A 17,069-nucleotide genomic window follows, 5' to 3' on the forward strand; every position below is an offset into this window, starting at 1 on the left:
CTTCCTCAAGGTTAAAGCACAAATAAAAATAGACAAACAAGTAAGAACTTAATCACATAACACCGTCCCCGGCAACGACGCCATTTTGATCGTGAGCATTTCGTTGTACGCCCAATCAAACACATTTATAATTCTCAACAAACAACTAGTTAGTGGTTAAGTCGAGGTCGATCCACGGGACGGTGTGTTTTGGGTTCTATGTCTATCTATCTTAATTTATGCTAGTGTCACAATTGATTTGGGTTTGTAGTTGTGTTCTAAACTAATGAAAGCAATAAAGTAAATAAAGGTGTAAACAAGTATTAAAGAGTACTAGGATATCTTGGAGTCATAGGGGATTCATGGTGTTGATCATACCAACATGTTTACAAAGTTGCAAAATATTAATGTTGTAGAGGAACCGAGTTGGTTTATGTCTTACGGTTCATAGGAAGAGTTGGGTCCCGGAGCCGAATCGATTAGATTGTACAGCAACTACAAGTCGACTTACTTTCCTCCTATTCAATTTTATGCATGGTCTAACAAAACTCGAGTTGGTTTATATCTTACAAATCATGTTGAATAAATAAGAGATGGGTAAAATGCAAGGATTCATAGGCTTAGCATTTCATCAAACATAACATGTGCATAGGTTGACATCTCAACAAGCAAGTAAATTAGTTATGAAAACATATTAGATTAAGTATGGATCTACTCCCATGTTATATTTCCCCTAATTACCCATTAATCCTAGTTAATAGACTACTCACTCATTATCATGGAAAACATGTCATTAATGTTGTCAATCATCACAACAAGTATAAACATGATAAGAGGATAAGGAAATAAACAATAAAGAGTAAAGAGTAAAGGAATTATACCAAACTTGAGATGATCCAAATAATAAAGCAAAGAATAAAAGAACAGAACTTGATTGATTGATGAAGAATTGTCAATTCTCCAATAATAAACCCAATAATAATAAGCTTGAACAATAATTAAGGAAAGATTAATGTGTGATTTGTGGAAAGATTAAAGAGTAATCTATTCTAATCTACTCCTAATCTAATCTAAAGAACTTTATACTATGTGAACTTTCTATTGATGGAAAAAAAAAGAGACTCTAATTATTAAAAATAGAATATATATATATATATATAGTAGTGCATTATTAGGTTAAGTAAGGACATATTAGTAAATAATAATGCTAAGTTTTAGAGTGGAGAAATGCAAGTCTTGCGAGGAGATGAGCATATCACGCCAACGCTGTCACAATCCGCTGGGATCAAGAAGGGAGGCGCTCGGATTGTAAGGGGAGGAGACGAGCGTCTTCTACACGGGAAGCTCAGATCTTGAGAGGAGAAGAAGAGCGTCTTTAGCATGAGCCACTCGGATTGTTCCTCAGTGTGGTCTTTGCTTCACATCCTTTGCATACTCCTTATTCTCGCTTTGTTGGTCGTCGTTCTTGCCTCCTCTTTCATACTAGTCTATCCAATATTATCAACAAGCTTCCAAATATGCACGGGAGGCGTGAATTCCGCCTCATTATCTTCTTTCCTACAAAACTTATAAAATGCATTAGGAAAGCAAAATAGGAAGGAATTGACGGATAAAATGGTCATGAAATGTTATAATTGTATGCAAAATAGGCTCAATTAGGGGACTAAATGTACGCAAATAAGAGTTATATCACATACCATGCAAAACGAAGAGCTAGACGAATATGTCATGGAGTTTGAGTTCGATGGGTATGAGGAGATTGAGGAACAAGTTGAATATGCCATGATGATGGAATGTGTAATGGAGATGGAAAATGCCCCTAGTGAACCTTCAATGGTAGAAAGTGAGGTACAAACTCCAACTCTAAAACCCCTTCCCCCAAATTTAAAGTATGCTTACCTCAACGAGTCTAAAACCAAACCCGTAATTGTTAATGACAAACTAGATGAGAACCAATTGGAAAGTTTGCTTCATGTGTTAAAAGAATATGAAAAAGCTATAGGTTATAGTCTAGATGATCTTAAGGGAATAAGACCCAATTTTTGCATGCATAGAATTCATCTAGAATAAGACCATAGGCCTACCATCCAAGGCCAAAGGAAACTAAACCCCCACATGCAAGAAGTTGTAAAAACAGAGGTTATGAAATTACTTGATGCGGGAATCATTTATCCTATATCGTATTCTTTGTGGGTTAGCCCCATTCAAGTGGTACCTAAGAAAAGAGGTACCACGGTGGTAACAAGTGATAAGAACGAGCTAATGCCCACAAGGAAGATCACCGGTTGGCGTATGTGTATCAATTATCGTAAATTGATTTCCGCAACAAGAAAGGATCATTTCCCCTACCATTCATTGACCAAATGCTTAAGAGGTTAGCCTCTAACAAATTCTTTTGCTACCTAGCTTGACGGGTACTCGGGTTTTCCAAATCCCGATACACCCGGATGACCAACACAAGACCACTTTCACATGTCCCTACGGTAATTTTGCATATAGGAGAATGCCTTTCGGGCTATGTAATGCCCCCGCCAGTTTTCAACGATGCATGATGAGTGTCTTCTCTGATTATTTATAAACCATAATGGAAGTTTTTATGGATTATTTTAGCGTTTACGGAAAAGACTTTGACTCTTGTTTGCATAACATATCTCTTGTATTGCAAAAGTGTGAGGATGTTAGCCTTGTCTTGAATTGGGAAAAGTGGCACTTTATGGTCAATGAAGGTATTGTCTTGGGTCGTTTAATCTCGGAAAAGGGCATCGAAGTTGATAAAGCCAAGGTTGAGGTGATAGAGAAACTCCCACCTCCCGTGAATGTTAGAGGGGTGAGGAGCTTTCTCGGTCACGCGGGTTTCTATCGCCGTTTTATAAAAGATTGTGTTGAGGATGCCCAATTCCAATTCACTAATGATTGTGTTGAAGCCTTTGATAGAATTAAGGAAGCACTAATCTCGGCACCAATCGTCCAACCACCAAATTGGGAACTATCATTTGAGATCATGTGCGATGCAAGTAACTACGTCGTTGGAGCGGTTCTTGGCCAATGGGTAGGAAAGGCTTTGCATGCTATCTATTACTGTTAGAAATCTAGATCTCTATACTCAACATATTCATATATGTTATAATTTTAATTTAGTCATAAAATTAAAAGGTGATCTTATGCATGCAAACTACAAAATAAATAAAGAAGAAATCATCATCTCACATTGATATTTCGGTTTATATGGGCACAAGAGAGTTCTCCTACTCTCTTGTTCTTGAGCTTTCCTTAGTGGATGAACAAGGATTCAAGAAGAGAGTCCCTCCCAAAAGTATTATACCCAAGATAACAACTTAATAAAATTAATATTATTATTACTAGAATAATACTAATTTTGTATTAAAATTGACCCAAAAATATTATTGGACTCTCTATTATTTCGGTTTAGAGAGAAGGAAGAGAAGGAAGAATTTTATCTTTCTAAAACTCTAATTTTAGAAGATTAATGAATGAATAAGATACACTAACAATTAGTAGTGTATATGGTAAAAAGATGAGAAAAACCCATGGTTTTTCTCCTCTTAAAACCGGGTGGAATGGGGAAGGGAAGGGAGCAGTGCATTCACAAGTTTGTCTTCACAATGACCACTAGGTTTGCATGGATACGCGAGGGATCTAGCTGGGATGGAGTCATCATATGTCAAGAGTCTTTAGTCTTCCGTTGTGGTTGTTAAGACAGTTTTATTTAGTTGGTTTATAGTTTGAGAACAGTTGTAATTTTACTTTACAGTTGGTTTTGTTATGTAATCACTTAAATTTATTTAATAAAGTACGTTTCGTTATTGTCTTATGATTATCATTGTCTCGGATAACCGAGATGGTAGCACTTCCATGCCTTAAGTGGTCCTGGTAAGGCACTTGGAGTATGGGGTGTTACAATATGTTTAACTATCTTACATTATTAATTATTAATGTAATCATTTAACACTTAAATATTATAATTAATAATATAATATACACTCCACTTTTGAGTAGTATACTACCATTATATCAATATATAATGGGTCCTATAATTGCTAGTTAGTTAAAATTACAACTTCTTGTAACTTTAAATAACCAATTACCTCTACCTCAAAACATATATAAAACATCAACTAATATAGCAATTTAACACTTAAATACTAAATTAAATCTTATTTAATCACATTACAATAAGACGCAAAATCACACTCTCATAATAAAGGAATTAATTAAATTGTATCGCATACAATTAATTAAATATCTATTTGGGCCTCATCCTATAGGTGTGACCTAAAGGGATCAACTGACCAGCACCGTCATACGATAGTAATGTCAAACTCTAGTTAGCCAATCATTACCGATTAAGGATGATCAGTTGACTATATAAAGAATCATCCCTTTCGTATTCTTGATATGAGATTTAATTATGATATCAAATCATGTGATCGCACTATTGTGGAGGACACATTTTCCAACAATCTCCCACTTGTCCGAGACAAGTGTGCGTCACCAATTCTCTTGTCCTATTACAATATCCTACTCAATCCAAGGTGTCTTGTAGGTCGTACTTACATTTGATCATATCTTGAGTGGTTTCCTCGATCTGGAGAGTAATTGTCTGACCGGAATTATCTACCATAGATACCTTTCGAGCGTGGCCACGCATTTCCAGTTAACTACTCATCGAGTGGCCTTGAGATTTCAAACAACCTTGACAAGGGGAGGACAATTCCTATTGTACTATTCCTTTTGTTTAGCCACAGTTCATCATAACCCAAAATATACCCAGTTTGACCTCATTTACGAAGTCGTAGAGTATAAATCAAAGCTAATCATAAATTTGTGCCAACTTGGGCGAACAGTCTCTAGTCAAAGAATTGACTCATAAGAATACTATAGTAGCTCATGCCAGGACCAGGCTTTATGAATTACCAGAACTCTATAAGCGGTCACTGCCCGACAGAGTGTCCCATACAGTCTGCCTATGTGATCGACTAGTCATCCCATATGACTCTATGGCACTTAAACTTGCCATCAATCGCATCACACTCTAGTCACTTCGAGACGTCACCTCATATAAGTAACTAGGGGTGAATACCATGTCAATCCAGTTCACTTTAATGGGGTTCAATTTGTCTCTACAACCCATTCAGATAAAACAGGGTAATGGGTGAGTTTAATAAAACTCAAACGATAAACGCGATTATCACATATGAATAGTCAATACACTATTACTACTTCATATCTTATAATCTTTAGTGCATTATTAACACTAGTCAAAATGCAATAAAAGCTTGGCAAGTGGATATATCTTATATCCATATGTTCCAACTTTGTCAATTGTTATTTCCTTCTATTCAATGTTATTTCTAATAACTTGAATTTATCTCTAAGTATTTGTCTAGTCTTCTTACTAGACTTGGGCTCTTTAACTTGAAAGATGCTCCCACTGTTATCACATAACTTGTGATAAAGTCATTTGTAGAGGGATTCACCCTTAATCCCCACGTTGACCATTTAATCACTATATACTTAGAATCCTTTTGTAGAATTTGCAATGCGCAAAACTAAAACACCTTTTTAGTCTCTTACTCCTTAGTCAATAAGACATCCTAGGATTTCAACAAATCCTTTTAAGTTTGGAGACTAAAGTTTGTGCAACCCTTCAACACCTAACTTAGTTTATTATCCAAACATATGAACAAGTCTTCAATTGTTCTTTAAGGCTTTCACAAGCCATATCATAGGAATTATCTTGTCATTGACTCATCATGCCCTAGGCATATATCACATCATGGCATGTGCGTCTGTTGGCATACATGATCATTCTAATGGCGGAAACATTAGCAAACGATTTCATGTAATCAATAACTTAACAGGTTCAGTGAATGACTATGACTCCATCATAGTAATTCCACTTTCATCAACTTGAATAGCCTACTCAACCTTGTTTATTTACAACAGCTACGAAAAATCTTATCCTCATAAGACTTTCAACTCTATGCTAATATTCTCTCTCATAGATTCAAAAATACAGAATACTTTGCACCCCTTTCCAAGTCTCCAATCACTCTTTTACAGAAGAGAGCATCGGTAGATTATTCTCAATAATTAATATGTCAACAACATATAAGACATGGAGAAATGATTCTGGCTCCCACTTAACTTCATGTATAATCATGATTCTTCAATTATGTGAATGAAACCATTCACTATTATCACATGAAAAGTATAATCCTTTAATGCTTGCTTAAGACCATTCTAGGATCACTTAAGAAAGCTACACATAAGATGTTAGGACACTTAAATCTTTATCTAAGGTTATGTGTTTCAAACACTTCCTTCGCTAAATTCTCATTCTAGAAAAGCGAATTTTATTTGCCATTCTTCATTAAAATGAAATGCGGCAATTCATAACACAATTAATCTTGATTAACATCTTCATGTAAATCGTATGCATTTGTGTACTCTGAAGCTCTATTTACCTTTAAAGAGACCCTCACTTTAAAGTAAATCTACTCATGAGTAACCATTTTCGGATTGTAATGCTATGGCTCATATGTAACAAGATCATAATACTATCACTTTCACAAAGTAATATTTTAACCAATAAGGCATGTGCGATAAACTCCCACTGAACTGTGCTCCCAATCTATCTTCATAGACTATAGTTCAACTACACTCCCACTCTATAATTCTATTACTTTCACAAAGTAACATTATAAAACATGTTTGTAACGATCCAATCTACTCCCACTCTATCTCTCAGAAATACATCTATTTTCTTGAGAGATAGCTTTGTGAGTTACAAACATATATATGGTGGAATTTTAGGAATTTATCTAGACTATGTATTAGCTTTCAAAAGGCCATCCCTAACATGGCAGTTTGTTTCATGTAATATACGAGTCTTATCCATGTCATTTGTTTAATAGACTCTCTATTCTAGGTATCTCATGGTTGACCATCCGTTTAGAATAATGTGTCCATATGGTATCGTAAATTCCCTACTTGATGAGTTCAATAGCTCATTACAACTTTATAATTGATCTTACATAAGTAAGTTGTTAATTTTAGTAATAATGACATCAGGAGAATCAAATTCATAGCTTATGGACATATAATGATCCAATCATCATAATCGTCTATTTGATCAATTTGAGTTGTCTATCTAATGTTTCTCTACACAAGTAATTAATGGTGATGATTTTAGAACAAGTAATAAAACAAGTGATTTGGGTTAAAAACCAAACCACAAATACCCAAAGCACAACAATTGTTTAAAGGATTACAAACCAATTTCCAAGTCACACAAGGAAATCAAAATAGTTCTAAAAACTTCAAATACATCATAAAATTAAAGACAAAGCAAATTAAAGCCAAGCTTCCATTGATCCATTACCACGGTCGGCTACTCTAGCTTCCCACATGATCCTCTAGGCTTGCTTCTCCTTGCCTTTGTCCTTGCTAGGAGACCCTATTTACAATAAAAAGGGTAATCATCACAACTTGTATCAACATATATATATACCAAAGTTGAGATTGAAACATAAAAGATAGGGATAGTTATATACCTACTGGAATAACCTTTCCAGCTTTGATGTCGCCAAAGTATTTGGAACCGTTTCTCTTCCAATGCCCAACACCACAACAATAGTGGCACTTGTCCCCGGTGGAGGCACTGTACTTGGGCTTGGAGGTACTAGCTTCACAAGCTTTAGCTATATTCCTGTTGGGAGTTCGCTTCTTCCCCTTTTTCCCGCTCTTCTTGAAGGTTCCCTTGCTCTTATGATTGACATTCAGCACATCTTTCATGGAGCTAACACTTAGCCCCATATCCCTTTCGACTTGCACAAGTATTTTGTGCAACTCATCAAGGGAAACCTTCTTATCTTGCATATTGAAATTCACCCGGAATTGAACATATGCTTTGATTTTGTTGAGGGAATGAAGAATCCGATCAATTACGAGTTCATCGGGAATTTCCACCTTATGCATTTTTAAGGTCTCAACATGCTCCATCAACTTAAGCACATGAGGACTAACTTTTTGGCCCTCCTTAATGTTGAGATCAAAGAATGTGGAAGCCGCTTCATATTGTATGACCCTAGGAGCTCGTGAAAACATGTTCACAAGCTTCATGTAGATCTCATGAGCGGTGCTAATCTTTATAGCACTTCTTTGGAGTTCGGCCTCCATAGCAAAGATCAACACATTTTTTATCGCGACCGACTCCTTTTGGTAAACCTCATAGGTTTGCCTAGCGGCGGTGGTGGACCTAGCATTAGGTTCGGTGGGAGATGCCTCGGTAAGGTAACGAAGCCTGTCGTCACCCTCCGCGGCCAAGCGAAGTTGCGCATCCCAATCGGCGAAATTAGACCCATTATTTTCTAACTTACATCGATCCATGAAGGATCGGAGCCATGACACATTGGTAAGTGTTGTGGAACTAGTGGATGCGGAAGTGATTGGAGTTGCCATTGCGGTTGATAAAACAATTTTGACTACAAAATAGGAAGTGAAGGAATTAATTAACATCTATCGTTTTAATAATACTCGTAATTATAACTACAAGTATTTAAGCATCTATGTAGTGAACTCCACCCAACTAACACAAATGATTCCGAGATCCAAATTCATATTAATACGGGTACGGTGAGCCGAGTCATCCCTTATTAATATAACTCGGTGGATTAACATCTTAATCGATTCTACTTTTAGAACTGTAACACCCCCATACTCCAAGTGCCTTACCATGACCACTCAGGTATAAAGATGTTACCATCTCGGTTACCCGAGGCAATGAATATCATAAGACAATAAAGAAACGTACTTTAAAAGTAATTATAGTTTAAGTGGTTACATGTTCAAAACCAAAACTGATAAAAGGAAATACAAGATCTCAAAACTATCTACTATCAAAATACTATCATGCGTCAGACACAGCGGAAGACTTCTAAACTGCAACGTGGTGACTCATCCCAGCTATCCCATACGCATCGTCTCATACCTGCTCAATAACTGCTCACCACCCCCGAATGGATCACCACAGTTTTAAAACATTTAAACGGGTCGGACTAATCACACAATTTATATAATCCAACAACACAACAAACAACACAAATTCAAACGGTCACACACACAATCACACCCACTCCAATCAATCTCCGTCACCGACGTCCACCGGACCACCCCCAGGGGGGACCGCACCATACCCACCAAATCCCCGCTCATCATACCGAGCGATAACCATGTCCCATTAATGTGCACATCCCCTCCCGTGGCGGGTTCCACGGAGGGCGAAACTAGGGCGTGAAGCCACTCCCGCAAGTGACTCCACTCAGCCGAGAACGCATCTCGAGAACCAGAGACAAACAATCACAACCATCAAACAGAAATCAATCAACAACCGTCACAATACCAAGACGATAATAATCAACAATCACGAAACACCAACAATGCATTATGGGACTAATACTGAGCAGGGAAACCCTACCTGGAAAGCAATACAATCAGACGATCTCAACAGCTGCTCTCAAAAGGCTTTTTCTACGAACCCTCCTCCTAACATACAATCATGCCATTACTACCAATCAAGAAACATAACAAAACCCTCAAATCTCCAAATTAGGGTTTAACTAACTTTAATTAAATATAACAAAATTGGTATGTAGATCTTACCCTTGACGCAAGGAACACTATGATGCAAAGAACGAGATGATCCGACACTCCTAGCCTTGGGGATTTGCCAACAACCCAACGAGAGAGAACTACGTAACTCCTTTTTCTTTTGAAAGGTTTAGAAAGGATAAAAGTGATTAAAGAGACTAACGGAAACCTTTTATATTAAACTCTTATTATTAGCAAAACCCGATAAAACAACCCCATAAAACACACTTACTCGATCGAGTAACTAACGTACTCGATCGAGAGCCGCCTACTCGATCGAGTACCAAGGCTACTCGATCGAGTACCCTATAGGTCAGAAACTTTTTTAAAACGTAAACCACCCTTACTCGACAAAGTAAGGCCCACTCGATAGAGTACCCAGAGGCTCATAAAACCGTAGTATTACAGTCTTCCCTCCTTAAAAAGAACTTCGTCCCCGAAGTTCAACCCATACATAAAAACAAACATACTAACTCGACCAAGACACAACAACATAGCTAAGAACTCAATCGAAAACCCAACCTATAAAACATGAACTCTTAATACCCACTCCACCAACTATGTTTACTTCCACAACACGACTCACGATATCGTATCTACCACATATATATCTCTCACGACACCAACTCCATACATAACCAACTACCGTCCACAAACGCTCCTAGCTCCGTAACAAATCATCCACTAGAAAATCCAATATCAACATACTCATAAACATCAAACGGAATGTTACATTCTACCACCCTTAAAAGAAACTTCGTCCTCGAAGTTTACTCACACTCATAACCTCATCATCCAACTGTCAACACTAGTGAAATATTCTCACACTCCTAAACATCACACTACTACAAGCACGGCCATGGCCTTTTAACACCATCAACCACAAAATATACAACTTCATTCTTTATGCTACACTAACACTCTACTGCGAATATACTACCATATGCATAACCATCAAAATCTCTTTTATCGCATCCTACTCCTTTTAAGATAAATGTTACGTCCTCGTAACTCACTAATACTACATCCTAGCAATATCGTCTCATTATCCTCATCAACGCCGCATGTCAAAGATAGCCACCTATAATCTAAACACTCACCATGCATATATCCAAGGCTCTCTTACTTAAACATTTCTCATACCTCAATTCACTCGTCACACCACCTAACCTATACCTCAAAATCTTTAGCTTAACCCAAAACTTCAACTCTTTCACATTACCGCAACAGGACATACCTCTCTATATAAACTATATAAGACTCCTATCACCAAAAGCATAACTTACGATCCACACTTGTTACGTACACTCACACTAGATCCTCAAGTTCTTTCCTTCATTACCGCAAAACTCATACATAACTTAACATGACACTAATTCCTCCAAACACCCTACACTCACTATCTCAACAAAAGATTATGAACCACCTTCTGCTTTCAGATCATTACAACACATGTTCCACGAATCACTTGCCATGACTATGACTACCGATGCCTCATCTTAAAACAAGATCAAAATTACTGTAAAAACTTCTCACAACTATGTCCCATCAACAGAATATCACTATATCATGACAACAACGAAAACATATACAACTCTCTTTCCTACCATACTCTACCCTCAATCCCAAACTGAAACTAGTAAGAAACATCAACAAACAAAACAACAGTCTACATGTTCAACCAAAACTCACAAGGAACTGCAGCAAACAACACAACAATCTATGGTTAACTGGTATGTACTTTCGAAACCTCGCATCATAATCATCTCGCCTACTCCACCACAACCGGTGGCGGCATAGCAACACCGCCACCAACAGCCACACCGCAGTGCGAAAATACCCGCATCACAACACGAAGTACCGTGCCCGGATCACCACCCGAGGCACCACAACCACACCGATAGACATCACAACATACACAATCCCATAAACACTGACTCAATATGACATTTCGAACAAGAAAACTCACTCAAAACCGTTTGACTAGATTATAACACAACATATTATGCGGGATAAACTGACAAGAATCTCATGAACATCATCCTTACCATATCACGGAATAAAAAAAAAAGTATCATCCATACACATACAATTTTAACTATCCATGCCAGATCAATCAAATTATTACCTTTTGAACCTCATTCCATTAGTATGCCGTACCCAACATAAATTACAAAACAATCATATAACAACTTTATAATTATCACACCATACCGCTTCTCGTGAGGTCACAACCTCACACAAACATTTATATGCATCTTAGACCCACAATCACATCCAATTGGTCAGTCCTGATCATGTAAGTTCCACTCGATAAAGGTTACCTGTCGCCCGAGCTTAACTCATATGCCCCTCATAGCATATTCCCCCATTCGCATAACCATCACCTCATGCCAAGTATAACTATACCATTACTATTCCACTATTAGCACCCGCCTCATCTATCCACATCTTATACTTCCTTACAACCATACATATCAATCCGGCCTCTACAAAATCAACCTCATTAGAATTGCTACCTTTCTAATATACCATCACCCTTAACCACTAGTCACAAACCATAACACTACCACTGTCCGGGCATCAAACCTCTTACACTCATTTCTAAACATCACGGTTTCTTTCCTATCTTTGGTTATCATCTCAAATAACGAACATCAAACACATCAACTAAATTTACCTCAACACTTTTTCCAATCTCGTCCTTCATTGTATCGTCATGTAATTCTCCATCAAAATCTCATATCATGCAGATACTCTACCAACTTCTTACTCCCTTAATTCCTCAAAACTCATGATTAATCATGTTGTCCTGAAACTTCTGTATAACCATTAACTTACTTACTCTTGATAGTATCATACATCTCGACGATTCCTTACTTTTATGTCACATAACTCCGGTCAACATTTTCCTAGTTTTACTCCCTTCATTCTTTTCTTGTACACTCGACAAAATCAATTAACCATTCAACTCCTTATCACTTCTACCTAACTCTTTAGTGTTCCGGTTACTTTCTCATTGCTCCAAGACTCACATCTCATTATTTTATATCGATATCATCTCACTTTTTCTTACCATGGATCTTCTCCTATTATGCTATCAATCACACTTGCCACTAATCTATCCATAAAATCAACGTTCATTGTTCAAACAATTGCATCTCCTTTGTACCTCTCTAGAAATCAAAATTCCTTTCATACCGTTAATTGCCCAAGGAAATCACACAGTAGTTTCACCTCTTAATAAACCAAATCTCCCAAACTCACTCAGATCACTGTCTACAAATCCACCTCGCGACATGTCTCCACAAAGTTCACTATATACCACTCTTCTCAACCCCTTTAAAACGAACTTTCACTATGTATATTCTTAACGCACACGACTCTTAACCATCTCCCTCCATGATTCTTTACACATCTCAAGTTGCCACCATTTGCGTCCCTCATTTCAATATTTTCATTCTCACGTTCCATAAACTCACATCATCCCTTGCCCACAATCATTTACTTTTACATTACTCAACACACAAACATATCACTTATCTCATCTCATCTCACAAAACATGCTCTATGTCTCAATTAAGCCATAACGATCTTCCTTTTTCTTTTCCCACTATCTACCACAACCACATATAGCTCATCTCCTCCCACCAAACTCATACTCACCATAAGGTGCCACTCACCACCCCATAAGATTGGGTAACTTACGTATCAAGACCAACATATATGTAAAACAATGCATAAAGAAGCAAAATAACAACTTTGAATTAAACATAATATGCAACGAATTCAAAAGATAAGCTTATGACCCGAATCATGGGTCACTAGATCGAGTACTGGCCACTCGATCGAGTAAGGGACTTACTCGATCGACCTTACTCGATCGAGTAGGTGAAGGTCAGAAGCACGTAAAAAAAATCACCAGGGCTACTCGATCGAGTAACTAACGTACTCGATCGAGTGTCGCCTACTTGATCGAGTACCAAGGCTACTCGATCGAGTACCCTACGCAATTCTCAACATTGTCCAGTTTTCGTAAAATAGTCATAACTCACTCATTTCTTGGTCGTTTTGGGCGTGTGACCTATCGTTAGAATCGTAAAAGAACAAGCTATCACCTCCAATTGGAATCACATTAAAATCATTTATGCATCTCAAGTTATAAAAGTTTAAAGACAATTTTGCTTTAATCAGATGACATAGCTATTTGATTTTCTCTTTCAAACAACTTAAACATCAACGAGGTGAACAAAAGCGACTCGATATTTATAAAACCACCATCCATAAACACATGCTACTACCTATCAAAACTAAACAATAATATCTATCATGCTCATATAACATTCAACTTATCAAACATGTACTACCCGCATGCTTTAACTTTATAACTTTCATAACACAAATCATACCCATACATTACAAATCCTATTTCCATGTTACTAACATAACAATATTAAAAATCCACTTCATCACATAAACATGTTCATAATCAAGGAATTCATATTCTCATGTAATTGCCACTTCATCTTTTCCAATCAATTCATCTAGTTCAATCACATTCTTTATCTCACAAGTGCATATGATACAACAGTAGACAATTATATGAACTTTTTATATAACCTTACGCAAACGAAATTATGAAAACAAATCCTATCACACCCCCTATTCCCAAGTTACTAGGATTGCCACATTATAAATCATTCATCCTGCAACATCATTATTCGTCACATATTATCATATATGAACTACTTTTTTTTTCTACCACATCATTCACCATTCTCACATACTTTTCCAACGATTCCACCCAACATGTAAACCAACTATCATGCAACATGCTTTCAACCAACAACATAACAAAAATCACATTATCACCATCTCTACATATTCCCCATTCCCCACACACATACATCCACCGATTCATACCACACTTTGCTACAAAGATACACAATTCACAAGATAAACACATAGCGATCCCAACTCATATCCCATGGTGACCGGTTCAAAATTGTAGGGCGAGTTCGCGACTTTAGGACGTCTCCCAAGCCTTTGCATTAGCTCCTATAACCTTTACCCCGGGTTCATTTTAATTGACTCCCTGTGTTCATTAGATTCATTGGTTACAGGTTTCAGGATCGTCGCTCTGATACCATTTTGTAACACCCCCATACTCCAAGTGCCTTACCAGGACCACTCAGGTATAAAGATGTTACCATCTCGGTTACCCGAGGCAATGAATAACATAAGACAATAAAGAAACGTACTTTAAAAGTAATTATAGTTCAAGTGGTTACATGTTCCAAACCAAAACTGATAAAAGGAAATACAAGATCTCAAAACTATCTACTATCAAAATACTATCATGCGTCAGACACAGCAGAAGACTTCTAAACTGCAACGTGGTGACTCATCCCAGCTATCCCATACGCATCGTCTCATACCGCTCAATAATCCGCTCACCACCCCGAATGGATCACCACAGTTTTAAAACATTTAAACGGGGTCGATTAATCACACAATTTATATAATCCAACAACACAACAAACAACACACCAAACGCTCACACACACAATCACACCCACTCCAATCAATCTCCGTCACCGATCGTCCACCGGGACCACCACGCCAGCTGGGGGGACCGCAGCCGTACCCACCAAATCCCCGCTCATCATACCGAGCGATAACCCTGTCCCATTAATGTGCACATCCCCTCCCGTGGCGGGTTCCACGGAGGGCAAAACTAGGGCGTGAAGCCACTCCCGCAAGTTACTCCACTCAGCCGAGAACGCATCTCGAGAACCAGAGACAAACAAACACAACCATCAAACAGCAATCAATCAACAACCGTCACAATACCAAGACGATAATAATCAAAAATCACGAAACAACAACAATGCATTATGGGACTAATACTGAGTAGGGAAACCCTACCTGGAAAGCAATACAATCAGAGGATCTCAACAGCTGCTCTCAAAAGGCTTTTTCTACGAACCCTCCTCCTAACATACAATCATGCAATTACTACCAATCAAGAAACATAACAAAACCCCCAAATCTCCAAATTAGGGTTTAACTAACTTTAATTAAATATAACAAAATTGGTATGTAGATCTTACCCTTGACGCAAGGAACACTATGATGCAAAGAACGAGATGATCCGACACTCCTAGCCTTGGGGATTTGCCAACAACGCAACGAGAGAGAACTACGTAAATGCTTTATCTTTTGAAAGGTTTAGAAAGGATAAAAGTGATTAAAGAGACTGACGGAAACCTTTTATATTAAACTCGCGTTATTAGCAAAACCCGATAAAACAACCCCGTAAAACACACTTACTCGATCGAGTAACTGACGTACTCGATCGAGTGCCGCCTACTCGATCGAGTACCAAGGCTACTCGATCGAGTACCCTACAGGTCAGAAACTATTTTAAAATGTAAACCACCCTTACTCGACAGAGTAAGGCCCACTCGATAGAGTACCCAGAGGCTCATAAAACCGTAGTATTACAAGAACTCTCGGTTGATAAAAATTACTCTAATTTTCATCTTTAGCCCGGAACACATGCGACTACAGTCACGAATACATCCGTTGAGCTCAATCCAAATTTCGATGTAATAACATTTTATTACCCACTTACCCAACGTAACAAGGTTTGTATTACGGTAAAGTCGGCTTAACTCCCTTATGAAATTGGGATTCATGGTTTCTACTATTTGGTAAGGCTATTTCTCAATTATTATATGTGAGAGGTCTTGTCAATTTTTTATCTTATCACGTTTTAAGTGAACTAAAGCGGTGAACTACGATAATTATAATTGATACGGTCGATGACTCGATATGATATGCATGTGTTATTGTGGCGATTTGGCAATGCATGCAACATATTTAAAAAATGCAAAGCAATAATAAAATCCTTAGTATGGCCTTCCTAAAAATAGAAAATCTAATAATCTATTACATATTCGGAAACCAACTCCATCGGCCCCTTGAATCTTCGATTGGCACGCCTCCCAAGAACACCGTCTTCATCGGATCATCTTTCCGAATGGCACCGTCTTTGAAGATACTCCATCATTACAAATAATAATAAAAATACAAAGCTATTCCTATTGTACATTTGTAAAATGGAAAAACTAATGAAATAAAAGTGATACGAGATCACATTAAATTACAACCGAATCAACATTCCCTTTCATTACGGGTAATATCGATTAAAACTAAGGTCATACTAAGATAAAATTACATAATTCAAAATTATATAAATAAAGGACATTCAACAAATGAAATATGCAGAATTATAATATGTACCTATCATGTCAACTGTTGTGCCAAATCGCCCTATTTAACTTATGTCGTACATATACCCCGATTTTATGGAAATGCGTGATAATAACTTTTTAAAATCACTAATTAACACT

The sequence above is a fragment of the Silene latifolia genome, chromosome 11 (genome assembly GCF_048544455.1).
Source record: "Silene latifolia isolate original U9 population chromosome 11, ASM4854445v1, whole genome shotgun sequence".
Taxonomy (NCBI): domain Eukaryota; kingdom Viridiplantae; phylum Streptophyta; class Magnoliopsida; order Caryophyllales; family Caryophyllaceae; genus Silene; species Silene latifolia.